The 20813-nt window shown below is 41.1% G+C and overlaps 1 protein-coding gene and 1 pseudogene across 4 annotated transcripts in view; one reads left to right on the top strand and one right to left on the bottom strand.

The window, feature by feature from the left end:
* The window catches only part of FAM168A (family with sequence similarity 168 member A), a 187759-nt gene that overhangs the window by 105958 nt on the left and 60988 nt on the right, over window positions 1-20813 (top strand). The window lies entirely within an intron of this gene.
* On the bottom strand, window positions 4104-7860 carry LOC119051751 (RNA-binding protein 28-like; annotated as a pseudogene).

Genomic DNA, 20813 nt, shown 5'->3' with positions numbered 1-20813 from the left:
TTAGAGTTGTGCGACTATCACCCAAATCCAGTTTTAAACCATTTTTATTACCCTAAAGCGATCTTTTGCTCTTGTCTGCTGTCAGTCTGCATTCCTACTTCAAGCCCTAGATGACCAAGTATCTGTTGTCTGCCTCTGTAGATTTGCCTTCGCTGAAGATTTCACATAAATGGAATCATACAATATGTGATCCTTTGCTTTGGCTTCCTTCATTTAACTTAACACATGGTCCAGCAGAAGTAAGGCTTGCTTGAGTGTGGTTGGTAGGATACATGAATGTTTTGCATGAGATGGACAGCAATTTGAACATTTTACCTACAATGTCATCTAGTGTGCTTGAGTTTGATATTGTCATGTTACAGAATTACATGCTTATGATTTTGTAATAAAATATTTTGTAATAAAGAGGGGCGTTATTTGTGCTGGGCCCTGTTTTTTCAGGCTTAATCCATGTTGTAACATCTGTCAGTGGTTTGTTCCTTTTTTATTGTTGATACAGTCGATATTTTTATAAAGTCTTAAAGGTTATTTTCTTAGTGGTTGTTGTGAGGATTAAATGTGTCTTGATTTATTACGAATTATGTATGTGTTACAATCAACTTCACATACAATCTACTTTAGATACAAGCTAGTTTACTTTCAGTGAGCTGTAGACACTTTGTTCCAATGTAGCTGTTCTCCTCCTTGATTTTGAGCTCATCTTTATATAAATTAAAATTTGATTCATTATATGCCCAACAATACAGTTTTAAGGTTTTGATTTATAGCTATCTTTTAAGTCTATAAGAGAAAAAATAGAAAAATATTTATACTGTCTTTTATATTCATCTCCACAATCACCTTTACCAAGGCTCTTTATGTTTTTTCTCAGGTTCATTTGAATTGTTCTCCAGTACCATTTTGTTTCAGCCAGATGGCTTTAGTATTTTTTGAAAGGCAGGTTGCTAGCAATGAGTCATCTCAGGCATTATTTATATGAAAATGTCTATTTTTGCTTTTAATTTCATTTATTTTTAATTTTTATTTTATTGATTATGCCATTATAGTTGTTCTATTCCCCCCTTCATTCCCCTCCACCCTGCACCCCCCCTTTAGTTTATGACCATGTGTCTCAAGTTCTTTAGAGTCTATATTTCCCCTATTATTCTTCCCCTCCTTCTATCTATTTTCTACCTACTGTCTATGCTGCTTATTCTCTGTACCTTCTCCCCCCTTCTCCTCCCACTCCCCTGTTGCTAACCCTCCATGAGATCTTCATTTCTATGTTTCCGCTCCTGATCTAGCTGTCCTCTTAGTTTGCTTTTGTTTTAGGTGTGGTTCTTAATAACTGTGAGTTTGCTGTCCTTTCACTGTTCATCTTTTTTATCATCTTCTTCTTAGTTAAGTCCCTTTAACATTTCATATAATAAGGGCTTGGTGATGATGAACTCCTTGAATTTGATCTTATCTGAGAAGCACTTAATCTGTCCTTCCATTCTAAATGAAAGCTTTGCTGGGTAGATTAATCTTGGATGTAGGTCTTTGGATTTCATGACTTGGAATACTTCTTTCCAGCCCCTTCTTGCCTGTAAGGTCTCTTTTGAGAAATCTGCTGACAGTCCGATGGGAACTCCTTTGTAGGTGACTATCCCCTTATCTCTTGCTGCTTCTAGGATTCTCTCTTTCATTTGAATCTTGGGTAATGTAATTATGATGTGCCTTGGTGTGTTCCTCCTTGGGTCCAACTTCTTTGGTACTCTCTGAGCTTCCTGGATTTCCTGGAAGTCTATTTCCTTTGCCAGATTGGGGAAATTCTCCTTTATTATTTGTTCAAATAAGTTTTCCACTGGTGGCTGCTCCTCTTCCCCTTCTGGTGCCCCTATAATTTGGATGTTGGAGTGTTTAAAGATGTCCTGGAGGTTCCTAAGCCTCTCCTCATTTTTTTGAATTCTTGTTTCTTCATATTTTCCTCTTTGGTCATTTTTTCCTTCCTTCTGGTTCACTCCCTTGATTTGAGTCCCAGTTTCCTTTTCATCACTATTGGTTTCCTGTGCAATTCCCTTCGTTTCAATTAGTTTAGCCTTCATATGTTCCTCTAATTTGTGACTAAAATTAACCAGTTCTGTGAGCATCCTGATCACCAGTGTTTGGAACTGTGCATCTGAAAGTTTTACTATTTCTTCGTCACTTAGAGTTATGGGCTCTGGGGCTTTGAGATCTTCCTGAGCCATTTTTGGTCTGTTCGGCCCGTTAAGTATGAGGAACGGAGCCTCTGGTATTCACCAGGGCAGGGCCGCTCAGGTCGCAGGGTTGTGACGCTGTATGTAGGGGCAGGTCAGAGAGAGGCCACCCAGGTTGCTGGTTTGTGACGCTGTATGTGGGGGCGGAGTCAGAGCGGGGAAATGGCACCCTCCTCTGCTGCCTCCTGCCCCTGGGGCCTGCTTGGTCCCGTCTCACTGCCCACTCCCTCACTGGTCTATCTGCGCAGGAATGCGCAACCACAGTCAACCCGCTGCCCTGCGCCCTCACTGGGTCTCTGGTCACTCACTGGGTCGCTCACTGAGTCGCTCACTGGGTCACTCACTGGGTCACTCACTGGGTCCGCCTGTTGCAACCCCACGCCTGGGATCTGCGCACCTGAGTCCATCTGACCGAGTTTTCCTGTGCAACCCCGCTCTGCCAGCTGCTGGCTTTGCCCCTCTTACCGGTCAGGCTGAAGAATTCGTTGTTAACAGACTTCCAAAAAGTTCAATTTTCTGTGTTCTGGCTGTGTTTTCTGTTGCTAATGTTTTGTTGTCTCTAAACTTGGTTGTGTGAGAAAGCATGGCATCTCCACCTATGCCTCCATCTTGGCAGAAGTCTTGCTTTTAATTTAAAATGATACTTTTGCTGGGTTTGGAAATTTTGGTTGACAAGTTTTTTTCTATTTTTCTTAGCTTTTGTTTTTTAATAGTTTATTTTTTATTGTATTTTTTCATTACATTTGCCCCCCTTATGTCCTCCTCCATCCCCACCCACCCTCTACCCCCCTGCAGTCACCACACTTGTCCATATCTGTGAGTGCTTTCTCTTTTTTGCTTGATCCCTCCACCCCCTAAAGCCCCTAGAGCCATCAGCCTGCTCTCTATCTATGAATCTGGCTCTGTTTTGCTTGTTAGTTCAATTTGTTCATTAGATTCCATATATGAGTGAAATCTAATGGTATTTTCCTCTCTCTCTCTGGCTTATTTCACTTAGCATAATGTTCTCTCTAATGTTTACCCGTCTATGCTGTTGGAATGGGTAAAAAATTTTTTCTTTTTTATGCCAAGTAGTATCCCATTGTATAAATGTACCATAGCTGCTTTTTTTTTTTTTAGATTTTATTTCTTTTTAGAGAGAGGGGAAGGAAGGGAGAAAGAGAAGGAGAGAAACATCAGTGTTAGAAATATTGATTGATTGACTCTTGAATGTCCCTAATAGGTGACTTGGCTCAAAACTCAGGCATGTACCCAGACTGGGAATCTAACCAGTGACCTTTTGGCTTGCAGGACGACACCCAGCCCACTGAGAGCCACACCAGTTAGAGCTACCATAGCAGTTTTATCTGCTCATCTTTGAATGGACACTTGGGCTGTTTCCAAATCTTGGCTATTGTGAAATATGCTGCAATGAAGTTAGGGGTACATATATTCTTTTGAATTAGTGTTTTGGGTTTCTTCAGATAAATTCACAGACAAATTGTTTTCTTTCAGCATGTTTTATATATCATTCTACTGCCTCTGCCTCCATTATTACTTTTTCTAAGTATATTTTATTGGTTATGCTATTACAGTTGTCCCAGATTTTCCCCTTTTGCCCTCCTTCACCCAGCCACCCCCACTCTCTCAAGCAGTCCCCACACCATTGTTCATGTCTGCGGGTCATGGGTAGGTTCTTTAGCTGCTCTATTTCCTATACTGTACTTTACATCCCCATGGCTACTCTGTAATTACCTATTTGTATTATTTTTAAATTTTGTGCACTCAGCTTCCCCCCCCCCCAATACAGACACTGGGTGGGGGTTTGGGGTGGGAGTGGGAAAGGGCCAGGGAGTTTTACCATAAAGCACACAATCCAGCTTCTTATCCAGTCTGCTGGCATCATCAACTGTCACACCATTTGCTCCTCTTTGCAAGAGGCTCTTGTTTAGAAGGTCCCAATGATTTCTGCTTATACTGTTTGACCAACTGGTTAAAGCGAATTTCTGTCTTATTTCCCTTAGTTTTTTTCATAGGTACCTGCTTGAAAGATAATTTCTGCTTCTCTTGCTTCCGCTGGTTTTATCTGGGGCTTTGGTTTTTTGGGAGGGAGAGACTGCACTTTGCCGTAGTCCCACAACCTCATTTTTTGGCCTCTATGTGAAGGTAATGCCAGCACTTTTCTTCACTTCATTCCATCAGGCAACTCTGCATGCGACCTTAGTCTGGAATCTTGTTCATGATGCAGAGCCCACCCTCCCCTTCCACTCTGGGGAGACCTTGCTTTGCTCCTCTGTGTGGTTTTGAGCTGCTTTCTATTGCTGGTCTTTTCCAAACTCCTGTTGCTCCTGCTGGGGCTCACCATTTGTGAACTTGGATTTCACTTTTTGCTGGTTGCGCTGGATCCTCAGTTCCTTTATTTAAAGCTTCCTATGATCTTCCAAAGAGAACTCCACTATTGGTCTCTCCCGAGGCTCAAAGGTTGCTGGGTTGTGGTTGATGTGGTGTAGGGCTCTGATGGCATGTTTGTGCTCCTGGAACTTTGCAAAGGCATAGCCCAGGGACTGGCCCTTCATTTTCCCATGAACTCCTTTGAGGTCTCACATCACCTTACACTCCTTGATGCGCACCCCCTCCTCCCCTCTAGCAGCATTCATCAGCAGCCTCTGAGCCGTTCGTCATCCTTGGCCTTGGTGCAGGCAGAGCCCGGTGCAGAAGATGAAGATATTCTGGTCCTTCAGTTCCTGATGCTTCAGTAGCTCAAACCACTCTCTTCTGGCCATGTCAGCAGTGCTCACACCCTTTGCAGCCTTTATCCCAGCATGAATCAAGCCTTCACGAGGCCAGGCAGAGGTTCCAGGTTCTGGTTGGCTTCTTCACCTTTGTCTGGAGCTTTGCAGTCCCATCATGGGTCACTGCCAAGTTAGCCTTGAGCTGCCTGCCATCTAGTTTCAGTCCACCACCCTTGGTCTCTGGAGAAGCAGCTGCAAGGCATTTCTGAGCGGCTTCTTGAGTCATGAACTGAGCAAATGCACAATCTATAGAATGCTCTGTGTCTGGATGCAAGGCAATGTGGACATATTTAAGATCTTTGAATTGCCGAAGGAGCTCGCCAAGTTCTTCTTCCTCTGAATCAGAGGACAGGTTTCTTATAAAAACAGTTTCCCTTCATTCACATCAGAGGGTAATTTCCTGTACTTTTTCTTAGAGACTTGTACATCTTCATCCTCCTGTCGTTCAGTGTCAGTATCGCTCTGAGCCAGTTCCTCTCCACTATCAGCTCTATGGCTCCTCCAGGTCACTGTCCTCATTGGACTGATCCTCTTCACTGCTTTCTGTGGGTGCTGCTCTCTTGGAGGCTCTCTTGTGAATTTATAGAGGCTTGGTCACCTTTGATTCTTTATTCCTCTCCTCTTCATCATCACAATCATCATCATCCTCTTCTTCCATATGACCATCATCATCATCATCATCATCGTCCTCTTCCTCTCCCCTACCCTCTTCTTTCCTGTCATTCTCTTTACCTAATTTCTGATGTTTAGGCTCATGTCTCTTCTCCTTACCTGGGGCAGAGGCAGACTGTGTTTTTACACTTATCTTTTGCCACAGCCCAGTCCACAGCTACTGTCAGCCCCTTTATCTCTTTTATGTTCATACTTTTGAGAGCCTTTCCTGCTTCTAGGAGGTTTTTGAATTGGACAGAAGCAAAACCATGCATCTTTCCATCTGGCTTTCTAAGGATGTTAACTTCCAGGACAGCTCCATATTGACCAAATATTGCCTTTAAATCATCTTCTGAACACTTTAAGCTCATTGTCCAAATAATTAATCTGGTTTTCTTATCTGCCACTTTGGCTTTTTTAGGCTTCTGCCCCTTCCTTGAGAACTATGAATTTTCCTTTCCTCCTTTTTCTTTGGGCTTGTTCCTCAGTTTTTTCTTGGCAACACTCAGGTTGATCTTGCTGCCCTCAAAGACGGTAATCTCTTTGAGGGCCCTCTGAATGTCTTCCGCATAGAAAAAGCGACATATTTAGAGCCTCGACATGCCTTACTCCCTTTCCCAGTCACCATGAAGCCCTGCTTCTCCAGCCCCACCTGACAGAACAGCTCCTCCAGCTGCTCACTGTGGGCTGCTCACTTTGGGCTAAAGGAAGGAGGTGACCTACAAGCCGGGTCAGCCCCACCATGAGGCCGGGAAACAAGTTTGCAGGCCTGTGAATGAACCAGGCAGCCCACACAAATCAACAAGCAGGCTTCAACACAGAGGTGGTGTTAAGTAGCCTGCAGATTCCGGAAGTGCTCTTTACTCAAAAGAGTCCATTTATACTTCTTTAATACCCTCACCTCTTTATCCCTCTCCCACACACCCTCCCATTTGGCAACCATCAAAAACACTCTCCGTATCTGTGATTCTGTCTCTCTTCTTGTTTGCTTACTTTATTTCTTAGATTCAATTGTTGATAGCTATGTATTTTTGCCATTTTATTTTTTGTAGTTTTGATCATCTTTTTCTTAAATAAGTCCCTTTAACATTTCATATAATAATGGTTCGGTAATGATGAACTCCAGTTTTTTTTCTTATCTGGGAAGCACTTTATCTGCCCTTTGATTCTAAATGATAGCTTTGCTGGGTAGACAGTCTTGGCTGTAGGTCCCTTCTTTTCATGAATTTGAATAATTCTTGCCAGTCTCTTCTAGCCTGCAAGGTTTCTTTTGAGAAATCAACTGACAGCCTTATGGGAAGACTCTCCCCAAACCTTCTCCTGTAGGTAACTAGCTGCTTTTCTCTTGCTGCTTTTAAGATTCTTTCTTTATCTTTAACCTTTGTCATTTTGTTTATGATGTGTCTTGGAGTGGGCCTCTTTGTGTCTATTTTGTTTGGGAGTCTTTGTGCTTCCTGGACTATTTTCCTCATCAAATTATGGAAATTTTCTTATATTATTTTTTCAAATAGATTTCCAATTTCATGCTCTCTCTCTTCACCTTTTAGAGCCCCTATGATAAGAATGTTGGACCTCTTGAAGTTGTCCCAGAGGGTGCTTACACTGTCCTCATTGTTTTTGGCTTCTTTTTTCTTCTTGTTCTGATTGGTTGGTTTTTTGCTCCCTTATGTTCCAAATCATTGATTTGATTCTAGGCATCGTTCACTCTACTGTTGTTTCTATGTAAATTATTCTTTATTTCAATTAGTGTATCTTTTGTTTCTGACTGGATCTTTTTTATGCTGTTGAAGTCCTCCATAAGTTCCTTGAGCATCTTTATAACCAGTATTTTCAACTCTGCATCTGACAGATTGCTTATCTCCATTTTGTTCAGTTCTTTTTCTGGAGTCTTGATGTGTTCTTTCATTTGGGCCATTTTTCTTTGTCTCATCATTTAGGCAGCCTCTCTGTGTTTGTTTCTATGTATTAGGTAGAACTGCTCTGACTCCATGTGTTGGTCATGTAGCCTAATGTAGTAGGTGTCCTGTAGGGTCCAGTGGCACAGCCTCCCCTATCACCTAAGCTGGGTACTTGATGTGTGCCCTTTGTGTGGGCTGAGTACACCCTCCTCTTGTAGTTGAGCCTTGGTTGCTGTTGGCAGATCGATAGGAGGGATTTACCCAGGCCAGTCAGCTGCAAGAACTGGCTGTGACCACTGACCCCAAACCTTCACCCTCCATGGAGGATCAGCAGTGCAGAGGCAGGGTGGTGGCTCTCTGACATAGTCTGTAGCTGTCCACTGGGTGCACTGGCTCTGGGGTTCCCCAGGTGGTGCAGGCAAGGTCAGCCCTCTCTCTGTATTCTGCCCGGCGCCACGTTGCATGAGCTATAAAACAGTCTGAGATGGCTGTTATTGTTCTGGGTCTGGAGATTCCCAGGGGAAGCCCCGCTGTGAATCTAGGCTGGCTGCTGCTAGTGTCGGACCAGGGGCCACTTAGCTGTTGCTTGTTTGAGAGGATTTAGGAAATTTGAAGCATGAACCCAAACCATCCATTCATATGGAAAATTAACAGTTAACAGTTTGGATGGACCTGTAAGTTTGGTGGGATGGAGTCTCAGGGGATCTCCCTGGTGGGGCAAACAGTGTTAGCCAGGTTGATGGAATCTCAGATACGACACCCACCTGCTGGCTCTGTGGCACTATAAGGGAAGGGCTCAGGAAAAATGACAGTGGCCTCTGCTTACCTTTCTCTCTGGGAGAAAGCTGTCCCCCAGCTCTCATCTTGATGCCAGACACTTCAGTTTATCACCATATGCCATTGGTACCCTTCAAGCTGCTGCACAGGTGCTGGAGCCCAGAGGGACTGAGTCTCAGTAAGTCTTAATTCTGCTACAAGCCCTTTAAGAGGAGATGCCTGAGAATCATGTAGTTTCTTCTGCTACTCCATCCACACTGGTTTTTACAGCCAGAAGTTATGGGGACTTATCTTCCTGGCACTGGAACCTTGGGCTGGGTGGTCTGGTGTGGGGCTGGGATCCCTTGTTCCCAAGATACTCCTCCCAGGTTATATCTACCACACATGGGTGTGGAACTGGTCCTTTCTGCCTCTCCCCACCTTTGCACCTCCTGCCCATCTGAATGAGTGTGACTTCTTTAATTCCTTGTTTGTTGAACTTCCATACAGCTCGATTTTCTGATTGTTCAGATTTTCTGACTGGGGGGTAGTTGTTTGTAGTTCAGTTGTAGTTTTTGCAGCAGTTGTGTGAGGAGGCAAGGCATGTTTCCTATGCTTCCATCTTGACTGTAAGTCATTTTATATATTTTAAATACAAATCTCTTATTATATAAGGTCCAGCAGAAGTAAAGCTTGCTTGAGTATAGTTGGTAGGATAATAATATGGGTGTAATAATTTATAGTTTTAATTTGAACATTTCACATAAAAGGTCATATGGCATGCTTGAGTGTGATATTATGTTACAGAATTACATGCTTATGATTTCATAATAAAATATAGTATAAAAAAGGGGAATGATTTGTGCTGAGCCCTGTATATATGATCTGCAAAAATTATCTCTCATTCTGTGGATTCTCTTTTGACTTTCCTAATGGTATTCTTTAAAGCACAAAATTTTAGTTTTGTTGAATCCAGTTTACCTTCCCCTGCCCTTTAGCTGTTTGTGCTATTGCGATCTAGTATATAAGAAATCATTTACAAATCCAGGGTCTGGAAGGTTTATGCCTATATTTTCTTGTCTTTTCTAGGAATGTTTATCTTTTTAACTCTCTCATTTAGGTCTCTGATTCATTTCGGGTGCTAGTCTTGAGCCTGTCCCTTACTTGCTTCATGACCTTGGACTGTGCCCTTGCATTTTCTCCACTTCACTCGGTTGTTTCCGGAGGCTGGGAATCTGGGGAGGGAGAGTCCCAGGTGCACAGGTGAGGCAACTCTTGGGGGGCAATTAAAATACTTCATATCTTAATTGTGGTGGCATTTTTACAACTGTATACATTTTTTAAGGCTTATAGAACTGTATACCCAATTGGGGTTTTAGTGTATATGCAAAGGAAATAAACCTGTCTTTAAAAAAATACCTTACAACAACTCTACAAAGTATGTGTTATTCTTTTCTATTTTGAGGCTAGAGGAAACCAAGGCTTAGAAAGGTTAGTGGACTTGCATGTGGTCGGTCCCATGTTTAATATGTGGCAGTTCCAGGATTTGAACCTGAATCTGCCTGATCATAGAGCTTGTTATCTTCCTATTCATTTTTAGCTGGCTCCAGAAGTGGTTAACAGTGTGTGGATTCAGTTTTAAAAGACTGACCTTCCCTTGAATCCAGGAACACTGTTTACCTGGGAGCAGCTCCTCGAAAGTGGCTGGCATATTTTTATTCCAAAATTTGAGCCCCTGGGAGACCTCATTTCTGTCGGTTATTAGCTGGGATTGGAAAGGATGCTGGTGTGGAATGCTGCCCAGGCGTGATCTCCGTCTGCGACTGTGGCACTCATTTCGGAGCAGCAGGAGACCAGTTTCAAAGCTGATGAGGTTTTTTTGGTTATGAAGAGCGATTTCATACTTTGTCCAATCAACAAAATAGAACACTTTCTCAGTAGGAGAATGCCCAGATGTTTACGGGGCCAGTTATGCTGCTTAGCACTTTCAGTCTTCCTTGTCTTGGCTTACTTAGCAGAGAAGTGGTTGGACAGACAAGAGATCCAAGGCCGGGAAAGTATACAGAAAGTCTGTGTTGTCACATTGTTGTCACCATCAGTTACAGCTGCATGTCACTTTATAATTGCGATGTATTTTAACATCTGTGATCTCTTAATTCTCTCTGTATCCTGTCAAGAGAGTGCTTGTATTTAGAGAGAGTGTGTTACTTGGTTGTATTCTTGTATAACTCTGGCTGTAAGAATATTTTTTCCTTAAGTTGTGCTGAAATATATATGTTCTGCAACTTTCATCCTCAGATTGCTCCAGTTTCAGTTTATCAACTTGTGATAGTTCAGTGTAGCCTACTGCCCTGGGGTGGTTTGCCAGGGCTGCACACTGGGCACATTTCAGAAAGTTCTGTCTTCTGAAATTGGCCAGTGCCATTTTCCATTTTGCCTGTTTAACCCCCTCGGCTTCCTCTCCTTGGGAACCCATCTTTTCTCCACCTCTCATTACTGAGCCCTGGGCAGACTAATTAATCGCAGAGCTGTTGTCATCAAGCCAACTGTTGACTGCTTGTCTTCAACGTTTGGCTGTTTCCTGTTCTGAGGTGCTACAGGAAAAGTTAATGACCTAAAAAAATTGCCCATCTATCATGTGAGCCTAGTTAGGAGGGAATTGTTTGATTTTTATGAAGTGTAAATAATATGCGTATGTTTGGAGGCATGTTTTCAAACATGTGTTGGCCTTTGTGTCAGAGATGTTTCCCTAAATAAGGTGAGACAAATTGGCTGGCTAATGGAGCTTAATGACAGATTTTCTGTTAATCAGAATGGAGAATGTGCTCCATTAAGATAATTAACAGAGCACTTGTGTAGGTGATACTTATTTTGTTAAATCATTTTTTATCATTATTCTATTACAGTTGTCCCAATATTTCCCCTTTTGTCCTCTTCCACCCATCTCACCCCTGACTCCCAGAGTGAATTTCCGCACTGTTGTCCATGTCTGTGGATCATTCATACATGTTGTCTAGTCCCTTCCCCTTCTTCCCACCATTACCCTTTCCCCCTCCCCTCTGGTCACTTTCAGTCTTCCATGTTCCCATGCCTGTGGTTCTGTTTTGTTCATTAGATTCCTCTTATAGGTGACAGCAGGTGGTATTTGCCTTTCACCAATTGGCTGGTTTCAGTTAGCATAATATTCTCCAGTTCCATCCACACTGTTGAAAAAAAAATAGTTCTTTCTTTCTGCTGTGTAGTATTTCATTATGTAAATGTACCACATTTTTTGTTTCATTCATTTACTGATGGGCACTTTGGCTGTTTCCAGCACTTGGCTACTGTAAATAGTGCTGCTATGAACTTAGAGGTGCATAAGTTCTTTTGAATTGGTGATTTGGGATTCTTAGGGTATAATCCTAGCAGTGGAATTGTTGGGTCAAAAGGCAGTTCCATTTTTGTTTGTTTTTTTTTTAAGAAAATTTCATACTGTTTTCTACAGTGGCTGCATCAGTCTGCATTTCCACCAACAGTGCACTAGGGTTACTCCTCCGCATCCTCACCAGCACTTGTTGTTTGTTGATTTATTAATCATGGCCATTCTGACAGGTGTCTAGTGATATCTCATTGTGGTTTTAATTTGCATCTCTTTGATGGGTAGTGATGTTGAGCATCTTTTTATTTTATTTTATTGATTATGCCATTACAGTTGTCCCATTTTCCCCCTTCATTCCCCTCCACCCTGCACACCCCCTCCCCCTGCACACCCCTCCCCTCACATACCCCCCTTTAGTTCATGTCCATGTGTCACAAGTTCTTTAGAGTCTATATTTCCCATACTATTCTTGCCCTTCCCCTGTCTATTTTCTACCTACCATCTATGCTACTTATTCTCTGTACCTTCTTCCCCCTTCTCCTCCTCCCACTCCCCTGTTGCTAACCTTCCATGAGATCTCCATTTCTATGGTTCTTCTCCTGATCTAGCTGTCCACTTAGTTTGCTTTTGTTTTAGGTGTGGTTCTTAATAACTGTGAGTTTGCTGTCCTTTCACTGTTCATCTTTTTTATCTTCTTTTTCTTAGATAAGTCCCTTTAATATTTTATATAACAAGGGTGTGGTGATGATGAACTCCCTGAATTTGACCTTATCTGAGAAGCACTTTATCTACCCTTCCATTCTAAATGAAAGTTTTGCTGGATAGAGCAATCTTGGATGTAGGTCTTCAGATTTCATGACTTGGAATACTTCTTTGCAGTCCCTTCTTGCCTGTAATGTCTCTTTTGAGAAATCAGCTGACCGTCTAATGGAAACTCCTTTGTAGGTGACTGTCCCCTTATCTCTTGCTACTTCTAGGATTCTCTCCTTCATTTTAATCTTGGCTAATATAATTATGATGTGCCTTGGTGTGTTCCTTCTTGGGTCCAACTTCTTTGGGACTCTCTGAGCTTCCTGGATTTCCTGGAAGTCTATTTTCTTTACCAGATTGGGGAATTTCTCCATTATTTGTTCATATAAGTTTTCCACTTGTTGCTCTTCCTTTTCCCCTTCTGGTACGCCTGTAATCTGGATGTTGGAACGTTTAAAGATGTCCTGGCGGTTCCTAAGCCTCTCCTCATTTTTTTGTATTCTTGTTTCTTCATTCTTTTGTTTGGTCATTTTTTTCTTCACTGTGGTCCACTCCATTGATTTGAGTCCCAGTTTCCTTTTCATCACTATTAGTTTCCTGTGCATTTCCCTTCATTTCACTTAGTTTAGCCTTCATTTGTTCCTCTAATTTGTGACTAAAATCAACCAGTTCTGTGAGCATCCTGATCCCCAGTATTTTGAACTGTGCATCTGATAGGTTGGCTATCTCTTGGTTGCTTAGAAGTGTTAGTAGCTCTGGGGCTTCGAGCTGTTCTTCTTGAGCCATAATGTTTTGGTCTGTTTGTGTCTGTTACATATAAGGGGTGGAGCCTTAGGTGTTCACCAGGGTGGGGCAACCCAGTCCCTGGGTTGTGACACTGTATGTGGGGTCGGGGTCAGCAAGGGTCAATGGTGCTTGTTCCATGCTCTGTCTTGGATTTCGGTCCCCTCTGCTGCTTCGTGCAAGCAAATTGGGCCCTTCCAGTGCTGGTTCCCATATATGTGGGCTTGTGCACCCTCCAGAACCCTTTGGGTCTCTCCAACGAACTCTCTGTGAGCCTAGGAACCTCTCCTGGCACCTTGATCCCCAAAAGTTTTTCCCTTTGTTGCTTTTAGGCTTTGTTTCCTGGCGCTGGGGCCCTGGTTTGCACAGTCTCTCTCACTGCTCCTTGTTTTGCCTGGTTTATCTGTGCGCAGATATGTGACTGCGGTCAGCCAGCCACCTTGTGCCCTCACTGGGTCAGCCCGTTGCCACCCCACGTCTGGGATCTGCCAATAGCCACCTGTGCACCTGGGTTGGTCAGGCCACTTTTTTCTACACAACCCTGCTCGCCAGCTATTGACTCCGCCCCTCTTACCAGTCTGGATGAATAGTTTGTTGTTGTCAGACTTCTGTACAGTTCAGTTTTCTGTCTGTTTTGGCTGCGTTTTTGTTACTAAAACTTTGTTGTCTTTAAACTAAAACTTTGTTGTCTTTAAACTTGGTTGTGTTTAAACTTGGTTGTGTGAGGAGGCACAATATTTCCACCTACGCCTCCATCTTGTTGAGCATCTTGTCATATGTCTGTGGGCCATCTGTATGTCCTGCTTGGAGAAGTGTCTATTTAGGTCTTTAGCCCATTTTTAAATTAGATTGTTTGGCTTCCTGATGTTGAGTCATATGAGTTCTTGATATATTTTGGAGATCAAACTCCTGTCCAGTGTATCATTCAGACAAATATATTCTCCCATACGGTCAGTTCCCTTTTCCATTTGATGATGTTTTCTTTAGCCATGCAAAAGCTTTCCAGTTTGATCGAGTCCCATTTGTTTATTTTTCCCTTTATTTATTTCCCTTTCCCTAGGAGATATATTGGCAAAAATATTGCTATGTGGTATATCTGAAATTTTCCTGCCTGTGCTTCCCTCTAGGACTTTTATGGTGTTACACTTACATTTAAGTCTTTTATCCATTTTGAGTTTATTTTTGTGTATGATGTAAGTTGGTGGTCTAGTTTCATTTTTTAACATGTACCAGTCCTATTCTCCCAACACCATTTATTGAAGAGGCTGTCTTTACTCCATTGCATGCTCACGCTCCCATTGTCAAATATTAATTAACCATAGAGACTTGGGTTCATTTCTGGGCTCTCTATTCTGTTCCAAATGATCTATGTGTTTATTCTTATGCTAGTACCAGACTGTTTTGATTATAGTGGCCTTGTAGTAAAGTTTGATATTGGGTATTGTAATCCCTCCTACTTTGTTCTTCTTTCTCAAGATTGCTGAGGCTATTCAAGGTCACTCTGGTTCCATATAAATTTTTGAAATATTTGTACCAGATCTGTGAAATATGCCATTGGTATTTTAATAGAAACTACTATAGAATCTGTAGATTGCTTTGGGTACCATGGACCTTTTAATGATGTTGATTCTTCTTATCCATGAACACATTGTATGCTTCCATTTATTTGTATCTTCCTTAACTTACCTCCTTGGTTAAATTTATTCCTTGGTACTTTATTTTTCTTGTTGCTGTAGTAAGTGGGATTTTTTATTCTAGTTTCTCTTTCTGATAGTTCATTGTTGGTGTACAGAAATGCTATCAATTTCTGAATATTGACTGTGTCCAGCTTTTTTTTTGCCAAATTCACATGTTAGGTCAAGTAATATTTTGGGTGGAGACTATAGGATTTTCTGTGTACACTATCATGTCATCTGTGAATAATGAATTTTACTTCCTCCTTTCCAATTTGGATGTCCTTTATTTCTTTTTGGGGGGTGGGGGGGTGTCTGATCTCTGTGGCTAGAACTCTCAGTACTGTGTTGAGTAGGAGTGGTGGAAGCAGACTCTCTTATCCTTGTTCCTTAAGGGGAATCTTAAGGGGAAAGCTTTTAGTTTTTGTCCATTGAGTGTGATGTTGGCTGTAGGTTTCTCATATGTGGCTTTATATTATGTTGATATATGTTCCTTCTATTCCCACTTTGCTGAGTGTTTTATTATAAAAGGATGCCGGATTTTATCAAATGCTTTTTCAGTATCTGTTGATATGATCATGAGTTCTTGATATATTTTGCCTTGCATTTTGCCCTGCATTTTGTTTATGTGATGTATTATGTTTATTAATTTGTGAATATTGTACTGTCCTTGCATCCCTGGGATGAACCTCACTGGATCATGGTGCATTATCTTTTCAATGTATTTCTGAATCCAGATTGCCAGTATTTTGTTGAGGATTATAGCATCTATGTTCATCAGAGATGCTGGCCTGTAGTTTTTTTTGTTTTTTTTTTTTACTTTGTTGTGTCTTTACCTGGTTTTGGAATTAGGATCGTGCCGGCCTCCTAAAGAGTTTGGGAGTCTCCCTTCTTGAAATTTTTGGAATAGCTTGGGAAGCATAGGAGTTAATTCTTCCTTAAATGTTTGGTGAAATTCACCTGTGAAGCCATATGATCCAGAGCTTTTGTGTGCTGGGAGGTTTTTGATTACTGCTTCAATTTTACTGGCTGTTATTCGTCTATTCAGGCTTTCTGTTGCTTCTTGATTCAGTTGTGGTAGATTATATGTTTCTCAATATTTGTCCATTTCTCACTGGCTGTCCAATTTCTTTTTTTTAAGTATATTTTATTAATTATGCTATTACAGTTGTCCCATCTTTTTCATACCCTTATCCCCCCTATCCTGCACCCCCCTTCCCACCAGCATTCCCTGCCTTAGTTTATGTCCATGGGCCATACATATAAGTTCTTTAGCTTATCCATTTCCTATATTATTCTTAATCCCTACCCCCTGTCTATTTTGTACCTACCAACTATGCTTCTTCTTCCTTGTACCTTTTCTCCCATTCTCCCCTCGCCCCCTCTCTGCTGATAACCCTCGATATGATCTCCACTTCTGTGATTCTGTTCCTGTTCTAGTTGCTTAATTTGTTTTTTTGTTTTTGTTTTTAGGCTCAGTTGTTGATAGTTGTGAGTTGTCATTTTACTGTTCATAGTTTTGATCTTCTTTTTCTTAGATAAGTCCCTTTAACATTTCATATAATAAGAGCTTGGTGATGATGAACTCCTTGAACTTGACCTTATCTGGGAAGCACTTTATCTGCCCTTCCATTCTAAATAAAAACTGCTGGATAGAGCAATCTTGGATGTAGGTCCTTGCCTTTCATGACTTGGAAAATTTCTTTCTAGCCCCTTCTTGCTTGTAAGGTGTCTTTTGGGAAATCAGCTGACAGTCTGATGGGAAATCCTTTGTAGGTAACTGTTTCCTTTTCTCTTGCTGCTTTTAAGATTCTCTCCTTATTTTTTTATCTTGGATAATGTAATTATGATGGGCTTTGGTGTGTTCCTCTTTGGGTCCAACTTGTTTGGGACTCTGAGCTTCCTGGAAGTGAAGTCTTTTTCCTTTGCCAGATTGGGAAAGTTCTCCTTCATTATTTTTTCAAATAAGTTTTCCATTTCTTCCTCTTCTCCTTTTGGCACCCCTAAGATTCAGATGTTGGAATATTAAAGTTGTCCTGGAGTTTCCTAAGCCTCTCCTAATTTTTTCAATTCTTATTTCTTCCTTCTTTTCTGTTTGGTTGTTTCTTTCTTCCTTCTGGTCCAAATCATTGATTTGAGTCCTAGTTTCCTTCCCTTCACTGTTGGTTCCCTGTGTATTTTTCTTTATTTCACTTTGTATAGCCTTGACTTTTCCCTCTATTTTGTGTCTGTACTCAATCATTTCTGTGAGCATCCTGATTACCAGTGTTTTAAACTTTGCATTTTGATAGGTTGGCTATCTCCTTGTTGCTTAGTTCTTTTTCTGGAGTTTTGATCAATTCCTTCATTTGGGCCACATTTCTTTGTCTCCCTGCATTTGTTATGTGTAAGAGCCTTAGGTATTCACTAGGATGGGGCAACCCACTTTGCTGCATTGTTATGCTGTATGTTAGGGAGGGGTCAAAGGGAACAATGCCTCTTGCTTGGCTCTCGGCTGGCTTTCAGTCATTTCCCTGACTACCCACAAGCAACTTGGGTCCTTTTGGTGCTGATTCCTCGGGGTGTGGGATTGTGTACATTCTAGGACCCTGTGGGTCTCTTCCAGTGAACTCTCCTGTGAGACTGGGAGTTTCTTTCACTGTCACAACCCTTACAGGTTTTTACAACCAAAAGTTTTGAGGCTTTTTTTTCCTGAGCTGGAACCCTGGGTTGCGTTGTCTGTCTTGCTTCCCAGTTGTTCCTCCCAGCTTATCCACACACAAATGTGGGACCACCTGGTCTGCGAGCTGCTGCCTTACTCAGTCCTGTCTGTCACCTTTCTAGATGTCCTCTCTCCCCTGGCTGCCCGTCTGTACCCCTCCTACCAGTGTGGATGAAGGTTTATTCTTTAACTCCTTGGTTGTTGGACTTCCATACATTTTAATTTTCTGGCAGTTATGGTTTTTTGTTTTTAAACTTGTTGTCCTTCTTTTGGTTGTGAAAGGAAGCAAAGCAAATCTACCTATACCTCCATCTTGACTGGAAGTTCAAGTTGTCCAATTTCTTGTCATATAATTGTTTATACTAATTTCTTAAAATCCTTTGTACTTCTGTGGTATCAGTTATTACTTCTCTTTCATATCTGATTTTATTTATTTGGGTCCTCTGTCTTTTTTCTCGATGAGTCTGGTTAAATGTTTGTTAATTTTATCTTTTCAAAGAACCAGCTGCTGATCCTTTGAATTGTTCTTTTAGTCTCTGTGTCATTTAATTCTGCCCTGATCTTGATTTTTTCCCTTTGTTCTACACTCTCTGGGCCTTGTTCCTCTAGCTCTTGTTCTAGTTCTTAAGTTGTTTATTTGAGATTTTTTTTTGGTCTTCTTTGGGTAGGTCTGTATCACTGTGAATTTCCCACTTAGGACTACCTTTGCTGTGTCCCATAGGTTTTGGGCTGTTGTATGTTCATTTTCATTTGTTCCCAGAAACATTTTGATTTCTTCTTTAATCTCATTATTAACTCATCCATTATTTAATAAGATGTCATTCAGTCTCTATGTATTTGAATGTTTCTGAGTTTTTTCCTTGAGATTATTTTCTAATTTTAGGCCATTGTGATTAGAGCACATGCTTGATATGACTTTCAGTTTTGTTGAAATTTTTTCAGGCCTGTTTGTGTCCTAGTGTGTGGTCTGCCTTTGAAAAATGTGCCGTGTGTGTTTGAAAAGAATGTATATTTTGCTTCTTTGGGGTGAAAGGTTCTGTATATATCAGTTAAGTCAATTTGATCTAGAGTGTCGTTCAGCAATATCCTTGTTGATTCTTTGTTTGGTAGATCTATCCAGTATTGACAGGGAGGTGGTAAAATCCCCTAGGATGACTGTGTTGTTGTCAATATCTTTCTTGAAGTCTTCTAAGATTTTCTTTATATATTAGGTGCTCCTGTGTTGGTGTGTATATGTTTACAAGGGTTATAGCCTCCCGTTGGACTCTTAAGTATTTTGTAGTGACCTTGATTGTCCCTTTTTACAGCTTTTGTTTTGAAGTCTATTTTGTCTGATACAAGTATTGCTACCACAGCTTTCTTTTCATGTCTGTTTTCTTGGGATAATTTTTTCCATCCCTTCACTTTCAACCTGTGTAGATCTTTTGTTCTGAGATGGGTCTTTTGTAAACAGCATATATGTGGGTCATGTTTTCTTATCCACTTAACTACCCCATGTCTTTTGATTGGAGCATTTAATCCATTTATATTTAAGGTTGTTATTGATAGATACTTATTAATTGCTATTTTCTTATGTAGTTTTCTCTCTTCCCATCCCCCTTGTCTTCTCCTTTTTATAGCAGCCTCATTAGCATCTCTTGCAGTGCTGGCTTAGTGGAGATATGCTTTTTTAGTCTTCTTCTGTCTGGGAAGCTCTTTATTTCACCTTCTATTTTAAATGAGAGCCTTGATGGATAGAGTAATCTTGGTTTTAGGTTCTTGCTTTTCATTACTTGGAATATTTCATCCCAGTCCCTTCTGGTTTGTAGTGCTTCTGTTGAGAAATTAGCTGATAGCCTTATTGGAACTACCTTGTATGTTACTAGCTGCTTCTCCCTTTACTGCCTTTAAGATTTACTCTATCTTTAAAATTTGCCATTTTAATCATAATGTCTCTTTGGGTTCATCTTGATTGGGATTCTCTGTTCTCCCTGAACTTTAGTGGCTTTTTCCCTCATCAAGTTAGGGTAGTTTTCTGTGCTTATTTTTCCAACAGGTTTTCTATCTCTTGCTCCTTTTCCTCTCATTCTCGTATTTCTACAACATGAATGTTGTTACATTTCATATTGTCCTGAAGCTTCCTAAAACTATTCTTGTTCTTTTTGAATCTTTTTTTGGTTTGTTACTCTGACTGGGTATTTCTTTCTATCTTGTCCTCCAGCTTGCTGATTTGGTCCTGCTTTTAATTCCTTCCATTGTGTTTTTCATTTCAGATATTGTATTCTTCATTTCTTCCTGCTTACTATTCAAAGTTTGTAATTCCTTTTTCATTCTGCCGTAGTTCCCACTAGTTCTTTGTAGCTCTCATAAAGTTCCATGCAGTTCTCACTGAGTCTGTTGAGCATCCTTATAACCATTATTTTTAATTCTATATCTGATAGATTGCTTTCTTCAATTTCATTTAGCTCTTTTTTGGGGGGGGGATTCCTCCTTTTCTTTTGATGTGGGGTTATTTCTTTTTCTCTCCATTTTAGGTCGCACTTTTTGTTTGTTTCTGCATCTCAGGTTGCTCTGCTTTTTCTGCCCGTCTTCATGGGTGGACTTCTGTGGTAGGACCTCTGTGGGGCTCAGTGGTGCAGTCTCTTTGGTCTCCTGACCTGGATGTGCTAGGATTGCCCTTTATTCCGTTTATGTGGGCTCTCTTGTGTTGTGCTTGGGTTTTGATTATTGGTGGCTCATTCATCGGTGGGTTCTCCCCTGCAGCTGGCTTGCTGGGAGTTTCAACCCCTGCCACATCTTGTATGCTGTTGTATAGGCGCTAGTGAAAAAGCAATACTATGCAGAAGACAAATATTCTCCTACCACATCAGCAATATAAACAGCAATCGAGCAAAGATTAATAAAGATGGAGAGAGATTAAGAATATTATAAGATAGGAAAAAAGAATATGTGGCGACTAAAGGAGAGAAAAATGATTGTGAGAGGAAAGAGGGAGAATCAATAAGAGTAGGGAATAAAAGCAAGGCGATCAAAGGGAGAAAATAAAATTTTAAATGTAAGTAAAACAGGGAAGGGTGACAGCAAAATGGAGTAAGGAAAGGGGATAGTATAATATGAGGTTTGAAATGCAATAAAGAAGGTAGCGAACCAAAGGGAAGGAAACTGCAGAAAGACCACGACCGGGTCAATAACGACAGCTGAGCAAGGATTAATAAAGGTGGAAAGAGAATGAGAATGTTATATGAAAGAGAATATGAGATGTCTACAGTAAAGA

Source organism: Artibeus jamaicensis, unplaced genomic scaffold (assembly GCF_021234435.1).
Source record: "Artibeus jamaicensis isolate MK-2021 breed Jamaican fruit bat unplaced genomic scaffold, CSHL_Jam_final contig_64, whole genome shotgun sequence".
In the NCBI taxonomy this organism is placed as follows: domain Eukaryota; kingdom Metazoa; phylum Chordata; class Mammalia; order Chiroptera; family Phyllostomidae; genus Artibeus; species Artibeus jamaicensis.
The sequence above is the reverse complement of the archived record's forward strand: the minus strand, read 5'-3'. Positions and strand labels throughout refer to the sequence as shown.